A 14,339-nucleotide genomic window follows, 5' to 3' on the forward strand; every position below is an offset into this window, starting at 1 on the left:
TCTAGGAAATGACCCCCACAGTTTTCACCCTAGAACTCACATTCTTGACTGCCAAAATCAGCTATACATAAGACAGGAACATGACGATGATTTTTAGCAATAGATTCTGTGTCAAAAAATTTTGAGACTTCCGATTTTTGCACAAAACACGTCTATTTTGGGTGAACTAATTTGCAGTGGTGGCAGAAATTTTCAGGTGGACAGACGGGGCTTTTATCTGTAGAGAAAGTAGCCAAACACTGTCTGCAACAATGGAGTTTTGAACAAATATTATTTTGTATATGCAAATTCAGATTATCGTTGCTGTAGGAAAATCTATTGCATGACTTACGCAAACGAAGGTTCTGCACACTATGAATGGCATTTGTGCGACAACGGATGCATACATTTAGACATCTATGCATTTGTAATCTGCTAGACTCTGGGAATGTTCGAAAGCAAGTAGGGCAATAATAGATACCCCCAAACAGAGCTGGCACACTACACGCTAAATCATAATGCTGTTTGTGAAATAAAAGACAGATCTGTTTACTTGCATTTGGCCCCCGAATCGCCACAGAAAAATCAGCATCTGACGAAAAAATTACAATTTGGTATTCAGGAGTCAAATGCCTTTGAAAGAGACCTACTTCTGGAATACTGCAAGAAATGAGCAGAACCCCTGCAATTTTGTGGAGAGTTAAAGCCCTCTTTTTTTGTATCTGTTTACAATCTAAACGCACTTGTCTGTATGTTTGTGTATCATCAGTGTGTGCAGAAACACCCAGAACAAGTGCTTGGGCCATGCAAAGATTGTCTTTGTTGGTAATTTCCACAATAGCTTTTTTTTTATTTTCACAAATTCATCCAGGCTAAGCAGCGTTCTTCTTTTTACATTGGTTCTTCCACCACCATTGTTACTTATATTGATAAGTACGACATCGATAACAAGATCATTTGCCAAAAGAAACTTACGTTTTGATTCGGTGATAGCATTAAATGCATCAACTATCCTCTGGATAGTTAATTCAGAAAACAACATGAATGGTAAGTTAATATTGCTTTCTAAACTGGATGCACTAACACCCAACCGAACGTGAGAAAAAGTTCCTGACTCGATAAATGCTGAATGACCTCATTAAGTATATCTCGAAATTTTAAAAAAACACTCTGGCAGGAGGACTTCAAGATCACGAAATCGAATTTGATACTCCAATTGACGAGTTTGATATTTGATAGAATTACGTGATCGGTCACCCAAAACAGTATAAAAATCCCTGTAGAGTGAGGGGTCAGAAGTGCTTTTAGTTTCACATTCAGAATGTAATAATTGTGGGGGATCACGGCTGCTTTCAGCCACACCAGCAAGAGAAACACGTGGATTAACACCATGACTTGTGTGTTGTTGTTCCTTTTCACTTACAGATGAATCTGTTAAATTAACTTCGACAATAACTGGTGCATGATTATGCACAATGCCGCCACTAACAAACCGAATGACTGATGATTGCTATAAAAAAATTACTTTCTATATTCAGAAATCTCTTTTATAAATAAATGTTAATCATCATAAAGTGATTTTGTAAATGCGACACTACGCGATCCTTTCACTAACACAATTTTACTAAACATCACCCTCAAAATCTTTCCAAAAAACCCTAACAAACAAAATAATAATAAAAATAATAATAATAATAATGATGATAATAATGACTTATGGACATTTCACTTAACACAAAACCAGTTTGAAGTATTTTAATGAACATTTTTTTAATTCCATCGCAGGAACACCATATAAACTTATATATTAAAAACTTAGCCCTTAAAAAAAATTACTTTCTAGATTTCTGATAAATGTTACTCATCATAAACTGTTTTTGCAATTGTGACACTAAGCGATCCTTTCAGTAACACAATTTACTAAACATCAATCCTCAAAAACACACATTAAAAAAAAATACTTTCTGGATTTTAGATAACTGTTACTCATCATAATGTGTTTTTGCAAGCATATATATATATATATATATATATATATATATATATATAATATTCATCAAACTTGATTTGCCTCCTCAGTCTTAAGTAAAAGGCTGGTTACATTCCACTACGAGCCCTACCCAAGAGCCTATGAGTTGTGGAAATACTTTGTGAACATGAAAGCTGTGCCGAACAAAGCGGCCTTTTGCAGCTGCCCAATTTTTAATCCATCTAACTCGAGTGCTTCTAGATGTTTTTCAAAGTTTTAGGGATGGCGCCTAAAGCACCTATTATTATGGGAACAACTTTCGTTTTCTTTTGCCAGATTCGTTCAACTTCGATTTGCAAATCGATATTTTTTGTAATTTTTTCATTTTCTGTGTTGTCAATCCGACTATCTCCTGGTATTGATATTTCGATAAACGTAAAACACTTGTTTTGACATTTTTCGACCACTGTGATATCGGGTGTATTACATTCCAAGCTTTTGTCGGTCTGGATTTTGAAATCCCAGAGTATTTTAGCTTTTTCATTCTCAACCACTTTCTGGTGAACTTTATGCTTCCAGTAGTCTTCAGATACTTCAAACCCATACTTTTTACATAAATGCCAGTGGATTATCTTAGCTACATTATCATGCCTTTTACGGTACTCAATTTGTGCGATTTTACTGCATCCACTTATTATGTGCTCTACCGTTTCTTCCTTTTCTTTGCACAATCTACATTTACTGTCTTCTTGAATCTTTTGTATTTTTGTCTTCATAACATTGGTTTTAATGGCCTGTTCTTCTGCTGCAAAAATTACCGATTCTCTTTCTTTAGTGCTCCATTTCTCAACTATTGCCAGGTCAAGTTGCTGTCAGCATGATCTATGCTGTGAAGGTATTTTCCATGCAATGCCTTATTTTTCATCTTTCAGTTCTCACTGCATTCCAATTTTGTCTCCATGGGTTTAATCATCATAAAGTGATTTTGCAAATGCGACACTACGCGATCCTTTCACTAACACAATTTTACTAAACATCATTTTACTAAACTCTAAATTTGACTAAACTCTTTCCTTACCTCAATTAGAAATTTTTCCGTTTTGCTGCAGATAATCATTTAAATTTCGTTTTTCTTCTTCAATAACTTGCTTCACTTGTAATAATCCTCTACCTCCTTTTTTGCGTGTTAGATAGAGCCTATCAATGTCACTGCGAGGATTGAGGGCATGGTGCATTGTCATTAATTTTCGAGTTTTTTTATCTAAATCTTCCATCTCTAGCTGGGTCCATTCAACAATGCCTGCTGAATATCTCAGAACAGGTATGGCCCAGGTATTAATTGCTTTTATCAAATTTCCAGCATTAAGCATTGACTTAAGAAGTTTTCATGATCGTCTTATGCATTCTGCTGTAGTTCTTTCTTTGATCTTATTGTGCAGAATTTGTGATGCTTCTAAAATTCCCAAATATTTGTAGCTGTCATCGAATTTTATTGCCTTCATTATTTCACCATTGAGCAGCTCGATTTCGTTCACATCTTCAAGCTTTCCTCTTGTTATTCCAGCAATTGCACATTTGTCTAAGCCAAATTCCATTGATATATCTTGACTGAATATGTGCACAGTGTTTATCAACGATCTGAGTTCATTCTCTGATTTTTCATACAACTTCAGATCGTCCATGTATAAAAGGTGAGATATCTTTGCACTCTTTTGCGCAGTTTGATAACCATGAGCAATTTTATTTAAAATTCTAGTTAAGGGGATCAATGACAATATAAACAATAGAGGAGATAATGGGTCTCCTTGAAAGATGCCCCTTTTTATGGTTACCTCTCCAATTTCTTCTCTATTTATAACCAACGTTGTTTTCCAGTTTTTCATGCTGGATTGCAAAAATATTTGCACGTTTTCGCTAATACCGAATAGTTCTGTGCATTTTAAAATCCAACCTATGAGGCACCGAATTAAACGCTTTTTTATAATCTATCCAAGCCATATGGAGGTTGGTTTTACTAAGTTTGCAATTTTTAAGAATCATTTTATCAATCAGCAATTGGTCTTTTGTGTCCCTTGAATTTTTGCTGTTACCTTTTTGTTCAATTGGGAGAAGAGAATTTGCTTAAAGATAGCTCTATATTTTATCAGCAAGTATGCTTGTGAGTAGCTTAAAAGTTGTTAGCAGGCAGGTTATTGGTCGGAAGTTTTCTGGGTTTTTCTTTATCCTTTATGATCAAAAACGTTTTCCTTCTGTGAGCCACTCTTCTTTTCTTTTTCCTTCTAAAACATCATAAAATTGGTTAGCAAGTCTTTCATGTAAGACTGTTAGATATTTCAACGAGTAGCCATGTAATTCATCCTTCCCGGGTGTTGACCAATTTTTTATTTTTTTAGGTTGTTTTTGAACCATTTCAGTTGTTATTTTCAGTTGGTCCATTTTTCGTTCTTGAGATTCATTCGTAATTTGTTCAATCCATTTTGCCTTGTTATTGTGCCTCTTAGGGTTGTTTCATAGGTTTTTCCAAAACTTTAGTGTATTTTCTTTGTCGCTGGTATTTATATTTATAGTTTTTTAAGGTTATCATTCCTGCAGCAATCGATTTTCTTGTAAAACTGGTGCTGATTTGCGCGAAACATCGAATTTTGCTTGTACTGTTCAATGCGTGCACTGTATCTTCTTATTTTAGCTGCAACTGCAACTATTTTTTGCTTCACTTCCTCTAATACTTCATCAATTGGTCGTGTTCCAGTATTATATCTCTTTATGAGGTTATTTTGGATTTTTGTGTTTTTCAGCTTCTTTTCCTTAAGGTTTTTTTTTTTTTTCAAATTGCTCACATCTGCTCTGAGTTTAAGAATTTTTTTCTCCAGTCGATGCTTCCATTTCGGTTCCTGAGCCTTACTGCTTTTGGGTTCACTAATCTTATATCCTAATTCAGATGTTACGACGTAGGCTATTGAGTACATAAGTTGATTCGTTTGCCCAATAGTTCCAGTAGGAATATCCCTTGCAACTTTATTGGCCTCTTGTAGGAGTTCCTTCAGTTTTTGTTGAGGTACTTGTCTCAATACCGGAAGCCTAACTCGTTCCTGGTTGCTGTTCATTTGCTCGATAATTTTTCTTGAGAGTTCTTGTTCCTTATCTGATAGCTTCCTTTCAACTATTTGTATATTTTCAAAATTTTCAGCATTCTGCACGTTGGAATCTGGTTCTGCTCCATTCGTATTCTTGGTCCCTTCAGGATCAGTATGGTCTCCTTTTACAGCTTGAGGTTTCAGTACTTCCAGCTCAAGTTCATTAAATACCTTGCGTTTGATAATGAAGCTGCGTTGCTGTATCAGCGTTTCGAATGAAATTTCAGAATTTGGATGTCGTTCAAGCCAAAGTTGGAACATTCGTTTCTGAAATCCCCTAACTGATGGGTTTGAACTGTAGAAGCACTGCATGACTTGTCTATTTTCAGCCATGTTCCGCTTTTTCCTAGTAAATACTTTCGAGTTCTGTGGATCTTGCTCGTGTAGCCCATTTATCACTGGCTCTCCAGGAAGCCTAACATCCAGTGCAGTCCTTGGTAACCCGCGCGACGACCGATGCGGTATAGAGTTCTGATTTGTCTTCACCATTTTTAACTGGGGGTGGGTAGGTGCATGAAATAAAAAATCTCCCCCCAATATTATTAGGGTATTCGAGGGCCCTCGAATACTCTAATAGTATTGGGGGAAGGAGCAAGGTGAAAAGAAATACAGAGGGAAAGAAGAGTAGGGACCAGTCTACAGATAATATAACAGGTATATATTACATGAAGTAAGGCGTGGTCCAGCTTCAGATGCCTCGGGTTCACCATGCCTATACTCGCTAGACTGAGCCCTTGAGGATTATATATATATGACAGAATGATCATTAACTCAGTTAACGTACATAGTTTTATGAAAAATTGAATGACTACAACCGAAATTTAAGTAAAAAGGTTTTAATATAAAAACACTACTAGTTTCGGCCTGTAACAGCCTTCTTTAGGTGACATTATACAAGAAAGAAAAAACACTAAACATTGAGGGTTAAAAGACTATGAAGAACACAGACAGTCTCTATACATAAATAGCATGAAAACGTTGTAGTTGTATTTGAAGCTGTTCTTTCGTTTGTTGCATTGTTGGAGAGTGTGTGTGCTTGCAGCCGCACGTGAATGCCAGTACATGATAACAGCTGAATGACTATCTGGGAGGTTGTAGCTCAAGTTGTTATTTATCAAGTTGTTATCATCTTCAATCCTGTTCATCTAAATAACAACTTGAGCTACAACCTCCCAGATAGTCATTCATCTGTAATCATGTACTGGCATTCACGTGAGGCTGCAAGCATGCACTCTCCCAACAATGCAACAAACGAAAAAACAGCTTCAAATACAACTACAATGTTTTCATGCTAATTATGTATAGAGACTCTTTATGTTGTTCATAGTCTTTTAACCCTCAATGTTTAGTGTTCTTTCTTTTATAATATCACCTGAAGAAGGCTGTTACAGACCGAAACTAGTAGTGTTTTTATATTAAAACCTTTTTACTTAAATCTCGGTTCTAGTCATTCAATTTTTCATATATATATATATATATATATATATATATATATATATATATATATATATATATATTATAATGACTTATGGGATTTCACTTAACACAAAACACATTGAAAATCGTGAACGTGATTTTTAATTTTCCATTGCAAAAACCACCTTATAACCTTATAGACAAAATTTGCTAATGTAGTCACTAAAAAAAATTCAAATAATGTTAATATTTTCTAATGACATAAAATTAACTTACATTTGCTCCAGAAAAACTCATTTTGGATCTACGAACTTCGGAATGCATACACAGATATTCCAAATACTAGAAAGATAATGGGAAGCACAGACCGCATTAGTCTATTTATAAAAAACAGAACCAATGGAAAATCAATAACAACAACATGTGACATCGAATAACTTAGTTCTCATCGATCACATGAGGTCAAATTGCAAACCTTTGCTACCCAACAGTAGTGTAATCAATTCCTGTATCACTTCGAAAACAATTAGTCACATCAGGAATCATGAGTAATATACAACTCTGGGAAAAATTTTACCTTTGAAGAAACTGCGATACGTCTATGAAAAGAAGGGATTATTTATTTTACAAATGTCTAATTAATGTTCCCAATCTCTGACCGAGTGCTGACTGGATATGACTTACTCAGTTATCTACAAACAAGTCTAATGAAAATTAACAGCATGGGAAAATAATTCACACACAGTTCATTTATTTATTTTACTCAGTTATTCTGGTTATAATATGTAGTTAACTGAATTTTAAAAGTAAAATACAAAATAACCAATCATTTGAAAAAAAAACCATATAAAAAAAATCCACATTGAGAGATGGGAAATTACCGATCGCTGGCAGATATCATAGTCAGGAAAACACAGTTTGAGTTTACACTCACCACCTTGGGAATAAAGACATAGTATGATCCAATGTGAAGGAATTAACGATGTACCAAATGGACACAAAATCGAAGGGAACAAAAGTCAAATAGCTTTTCAGGTTATTACAGAAATTTAGTACTTTCAAGCTTGTGTTTTTGTGTGTTGTACTGTGGATAAAAATGCAACTATTTTGGAATATCTATTTGCATTAAGTATAGTCATTCTGGAAAGACTGTAAGTAAATTTAAATTATCATTAGAATTTCTAGATATAGAAAAAATTATTTTAAGCCTTTAAGTGTCCGTTTATTTTTAATTTATTTATTAAAATGCCATTTGGTTTTCCTCTTCACAGTAAACAAAAAAACACCAATACCAAAACATTTGTAAACAAGATAACGTAAATTCGAAAAAGCGGTTGTCATATGCCAATAATCTTTTAGTGATGTCACCTCCAACTGATAATGATAACTTCGTTGCAAAAAAAAAGTGTGTGTTTGAGGGACACCAGCATATAATTAAATTATTCAGAAAAGCATAATCACTGCCGCACATCATGACTCTACACTAAGAATTCCCATCTTTAACAGGAAAGAAATACCCCAAACTATATTGGAAAATTAGTACACCCGTCTATAGACAACCGAAGACAAAACATGATGACAATGACATATGTGTACCCATGGGAAAATTCCAAGATATCTTATCTCAAAAACATCGCCCACAATTCCTTGGCAAACCAAAACACCATGTGATATCACAGAGAGACATATGTTCCCCAGAAATTTTCAAACACATAACGTCATGATTGGTCATCTCTAAAAAAAACCCACAATGCTACACGTGAACCCAACACACCATGTGATTTCCCTGACAGAAGAGGGACCCCAGAGAAATTCCAAACATTCCAAATTTATCTTATCACTATCCATCACCCATAATACCATATGCAAATCATTTACTTATCTACAACTCATAACGATACACATCCAAGTCACGATTCCTTATCTTATCTTGATCTGGTCAGAAGTGTCCCACCAATCACGACACTATTCCTTATCCATTAATATATCTCCGTTTTTCCATTCAAAACAATATCACTTATTTACAACTAACAAATTACATCACTTATTGACAACTAACAAATGACGTCATTTATCTACATCTGAAAACAACACACAACCACGTCACGATTTCTTATCTTATCTTGATCTTAATCTAGTCATAAGTGCCCACCGATCACAAGATAAATCCTTATCTCTACCATCACCCATAATTCCATATGCAAACCAAAACACAAGAACTGAAGCCATTGACACATATGCCCCCAGGGAAATTCGAAGCATTCCAAACCCATGGCGTCACACACTGATGACGTCATCAAATGAACAACCAATCACATCACCATTCCTTATCTTATGGTGATCTTGATCTGGTCAGAAGTGACTACACTACTACTAATGTCTTTTACTTGGAAGAGTTTCGCTGCGATGATGCAGAGTTTGGCATGTAGGTATTTTATATTTTTTGTCCATTTAAAGTGGCAATCTATGTAAAGACCAAGTATTTTGCATGTGTTACAGGTTTGATTTCAGGACATTGGCAGGTTTTTGTTGTTAATGCAGCAGTATTCATGGCAGTGTATCGATAGTGGTGCGGGGCGCATGATTCTAGGGCTGGGTGTTATTAACATCTGAGTTTTGGTGCTGTTGATTACAATTGTGTTTTGGTAGAAGTACGTTGTGATTTTATTTAGGTCTTGTTGTGCTTTGGAGAGAGCTGTGTTGATGTCTGTGTGGATTGCTAGTAGTGCAGTGTCATCAGCTTACTGAAATATTTTACTTCTTACGGATATGTTATGCAGATCGTTAATATATATGTTGAACAGAGTGGAGATGATAATATGGTGCTTTGTGGGACACTGTTTTATTTGTATACAGCGGCTGTGATATGTACCTATTTTTGTTACTTGTGTTCTGTTTGAGAGAGAGTTCCTGAACCAGGTATGCAGTGTTCCTCTTATAACTACTGAGTATAGTTTGGTGAGTAGTATGTCATGTTCAAGTGTATCAAATGCTTTGGTTAAATCAAGCAGTATAAGAACAGCGTACTTGTTTTTGTGGAGAGCTTTGTTGGCGATGTGTTCTAATAAAGTGATGGTGCTTTTTTGTTTTTTTGAAAGCCTTATTGGTTTTGTGAGATGATGTTGTACTTCTGTAGATAGTTCTGTAGTCTTCTGGTGTGTGTTATTTTTTCTAAAATTTTTGAAATGACTGGTATGGTGGCAATTTGTCTGTAGTTCTGAGTATCGTTTCTTTTACTATTTTGTAAATTGGCGTAATTATTTCAGTTTTTAGTTGTTGTGGAATAATGTCAGTGTCGAATATTATGTTCACGAGTTTCAAAAGTATTGGATTTATTTGTTCAAATTGTGTTCAAAGGTCTGTGAGCGTTATTTTGTCTATTCCTGGAGTGGTCTTTGGTTTTAGCTATAAGAGTGCTTCTTCTAGTTCCTGTTTTGTTGCGAGTGGAAAATACATAGTTTGTTGTTGACTTTGTGTCGGTAGTTTCTTGTTGTTCGTTGGTAGATTGTCTTTTTTGAGTTGTGTGATATACAATCACTCTCTCTCTCTCTCTCTCTCTCTCTCTCTCTCTCTCTCTCTCTCACACACACACACACACACAAACCTATAACAAACCCCTCTCAAACACCGTGTTACAAAGACGCAAACAATTCATATCGAAATCCACTCCCCTGCATAAAAATTAAACCTTGCGCAAGTAATGGTAGTCTGTGGTCGCATGTACTCGCCTGTGCACTTTAAACATTGTGTGTGTGTGTGTGTGTGTGTGTGTGTGTGTGTGTGTGTGTGTGTGTGTGTGTGTGTGTGTGTGTGTGTGTGTGTGTGTGTGTGTGTGTGTGTGTGTGTGTGTGTGTGTGTGTGTGTGTGTGTGTGTGTGTGTGTGTGTGTGTGTGTGTGTGTGTGTGTGTGTGTGTGTGTGTGTGTGTGTGTGTGTGTGTGTGTGTGTGTGTGTGGAAACAGAACCACGAAACCATCGCTATCTATTATCTTCCTCAAATAAGCTTTGCTGAAGCTTTGAGGAAAAAAGCAGAAATCCCACCCAAACAAACAAACAAACAAGTATTATTATCGCTTTGAAAAGTGAAATGAATGCATTCAGCATCCCTATTGTTTGTTAACAGAAAAGAAACTGACAATGTAAATTGGAAATCAAAATCAACTGTAAACGAAATTGGAAAAAACAATCATTAATATTACTGATTTAAAAAAAAAAAAAAAACCAGCAAAGTTGAAAGTAAAATGAATCCATTCAGCAATCCCTACTGATAACAAAAAAGAAACTGTTAATATAATTTGTGAATCAAAATGAACTGAGATTGAAATATAAGTGTAAATAGTAAAATGCAGGGAAAAAATTATCTATATGCATATAAAATTATTCCACAACCAATATCGTTAATAGGAAAATTATCTCTCTTAACACATTAAATGAATCATTGTAAATATGCATGTGAAAAAAAAATTGTAAAATACATTGTTAGTATTATTATTTATGGATTTAAATAAGATATTTACTTGAAAAAAATTTTAATTATTGAATATTTGTACTGAATATTTGTAGTCAACAAAAATCTAATAGTAATGTTTCAATTATATATTTGCAAATGTTCTGAATATCTGAAGAGTATAATAAACTTTGTCAAAAAAAATTGTTTTAAAAAAATCAATTAACGTATTTTTGTTCCCGTATAAGGAGTAGGCGAGGCGTTTTAGCCTAATCTAACTTTTTCAGACTGAGTGGGCAGTCCAATCGCCACTGCTATCCAATGAGAGATAGCTGGCCGAAGACTATCACTAATTAAGCAGCCTGCAGTGAAGAAGACGGCTAACAATTGCCGCCATCTCGTGCTCCCTAACCCTAATATAATATTTTAATGTCTGAAAATAGTGTGGGTCCGACCGTTGATTTTCTTGAGTTCATGGGACGAAAAACCTGAGTTTCCAGGAGAAAAATCACGTTGTCCTGTGCCAAAGATCGACTAACTCGGGAACCGGTAGAGAAAAGGCTTAGAAAATATTCTTTTAGTTGGCGACTAGATTTGAACACAAGTCTTTCTTTGTGCAGTCAAGTGTCATAGAGTGCAAACACCACTTCTACTGAGCTACATATAATGTAATGTGCTGAAACGTTATTTCATTACTTCATCTCTTTTCACATATCATGTTACTGTTGAGAGAAATTTTCGCTATATTGACTCCTGTGTTATTATTATTATTATTATTATTATTATTATTATTATTATTATTATAAAAATCAACTAACGCCTTTTATTCCCTAATAGGGAGTAGGCGATGCCTTTATACCCTATCTAGCTTTTGGAGACTGAGTGGGCAGTTCAATCTCCACCGGTAGCCAATCAGAGATAGCTGGCCCATGTCTATCACTAATCATAGCAGCCGCCGATGAAGAGGCTGGCAAACAAGTGCTGCCATCTCTTGGTACCTAACCCTAACAAGATATGTCACTGTCTGAAATAATGCGGGTACTACGGTCAATTTTCTTGAGTTTTACGGGACGAAAAACCCGAGTTTCCAGGAGGATAATTATTATTATTATTATCATTATTTTATAAATAGTGAATGGAATAAATAATTTACTCCAGTCATCACTTTTATTATAAAATAACTCGCTCACTGTTTTAAGCCCTTGTTTTCATATAAACGAATCATTGCTTACCTCTTGGATTTGGCAATCTTACAGTCTCACGTTACACATTCAGTTAGAGTTAACTTACATATGTTATGTACAAAGAAAATGAATTATATATTAAAAATATATTTCAACGAATTTTACTTATAAAAAAGCGTTATTTAATTTAATAATGAAATTTAAATACATTAATATAAACTTAATTTAATTTAATTTTGTAATTTTGCCTGTGTAAATAGCGTTTCCACCCATAGCGCTGGTCGCCGACCAGAGAAACTTGATCTGTCTTTTTTCGATTGTTTCCAAGTTTTTTGATCGTTAGAACTCGAACGTTGGGTTTTAATCCCAACTCAAGAAAAATCACCACACAACCCATCCTATTGCAGACAACAACATAAGCTTTAAAGTTAGAGACCGCGAGATGGTGGCAGTTGTCTGCCATACTCTCTTCCTCGAATGGTTGCCTCCCAATTTCCAAAGTTAGGCCTAAATAGCCTTGTCAGCTTCCTCTAGAGAATGAAAGGCGTTAAGAGTTCTTTTTTTTAATGCGTTTTGATAACTCCCTTTCCTGATATTTGCTATCGCCGAGTTGATATATCCTTTACGGAAATTCGCAAGCGCATACTCTTGTGCTTTAACTGTTACTTGTCGTTTTTAATCATCGAATGAAAAAGCCTCGAAGAAGGTATCTTCTTTCTGATTGTTCTTCATCTGTGATATGTAGAATGACGAACCATTAAGTAACGGCTTACAAGTGTTTCGATCTACGGCGATTTACCATTTCTCTGGCATCGGTAGAACGAATGGGAACCGATGTAGGATGTACCTGACTTACCGTCAAGTGTGCGAAAAAACGAAAGGTTCAGACAATCTTGGTAGCATCTTACAAAAGCACTGCTTTTCAGGAGGGGAGGGAGGAGAAGGGAACTGCGATGAGTACAGTACACGGAATGAATTGAAGATAAATTTTACATACACTCTTTTTAAAGATAAAAAAGAGTTTAACTTTTAATAGCGAGGTTATGTAGTTCATTCACTGTGCATGGAAATTTGCCTCGCATGCCTAATCCTCCCGCCCCATCCCAAGTTCGTGATCATTCGTTTGAATTGAAGAGTAGACTTCCAGAAAACTTATTCCCGTTCTTACTCATTTCTGCATAGTTAGTGACGTCCTTACGCGATCAGTACTGTTCTAACAGAATTATTAAAACTATTAAATAACAGTAAACCCTGAAACAATTTAAAACGAATACGTTTTAGAGGGGTTTTGATATTGTGTGTTTAGAGCACTCAGAGACAAGCTATTTTCAAACCTAGAAGCCATTCGCATACTTGAACGTGTGTTTAGGTTTGACTCCGTAGCTCTTTCAGTATTAACGATGCCTTTCGGGTGGAAACCTGCGACTCCCAATTCGTTCAAAAATTCAAAGAACTCGTGAATGTTTTCAGTGCGCAAACTCTTGCATTTTCAGCGAACAAAACAACCTTATAAATATAAATATTTATAAATATTATACACTACTTCGCCGCTTTAGATGCTTCGGCTATAATTCCAAAACAACCAATAGCAGTATTTCCAAATAGAAACCTGCCATCCAGTTGTAACCTTAGCACGCATATATAAGCACAACAATGCAGCTACAGATGTACCTTTTAGCAAAGATGATCCCAATTTCCATCTTTTCCGGCAGTGAAATCTTTCATGTAGTAGCTTTGCTGACTTATTGAAGCTTCGGGACGTTTTGATGAGTGCATAAGGACAGAATCGTTAAAAATGCAAACTGGTTCGTAAAATTGGTATTTCGGTTTTATTTTTAATTAATGATTTTCTTCACTCGCTTACCAAATAATGCAAAAATAATGGCAGTGGTGGGATTCGAACCCACGCCTCAATGAGACTGGTGCCTAAAACCAGCGCCTTAGACCGCTCGGCCACACTACCTATCGATTAGCACATTTATTCTTAATTCTGTTACTCTTGATAGGAATTTAGATTCTATTAACTCAGGATTTATTTCTTTAATATAATCTTTCTTCTCTTTCTTCTTTTATCTTTATTTTTCTTTTCATTTTTTTAAATTTTATTTCGGTTGAGAGAAAAAAAGGAAACTGCAGACTGAATCTCTGTTTTCGTGAAGTCTTTTCAAATGCAACTGAAAAAAATACAGAATGTTAATGAGACAATAACACA

The 14,339-nt window shown here is 35.3% G+C and overlaps 1 non-coding gene across 1 annotated transcript; it reads right to left on the reverse strand.

Annotated features, from left to right (window-relative positions):
* Window positions 1–14,009: 14,009 nt before the first annotated feature.
* TRNAL-UAG (transfer RNA leucine (anticodon UAG)) lies at window positions 14,010–14,090 on the reverse strand. The gene has a single exon. It is a non-coding gene; the product is annotated as a tRNA-Leu (tRNA).
* Between the last annotated feature and the right edge of the window lie 249 nt (window positions 14,091–14,339).

This window comes from Typopeltis vanoorti, chromosome 3 (genome assembly GCF_054136105.1).
Source record: "Typopeltis vanoorti isolate ZY-2024b chromosome 3, IOZ_Tvanoo_1.0, whole genome shotgun sequence".
NCBI lineage: Eukaryota > Metazoa > Arthropoda > Arachnida > Uropygi > Thelyphonidae > Typopeltis > Typopeltis vanoorti.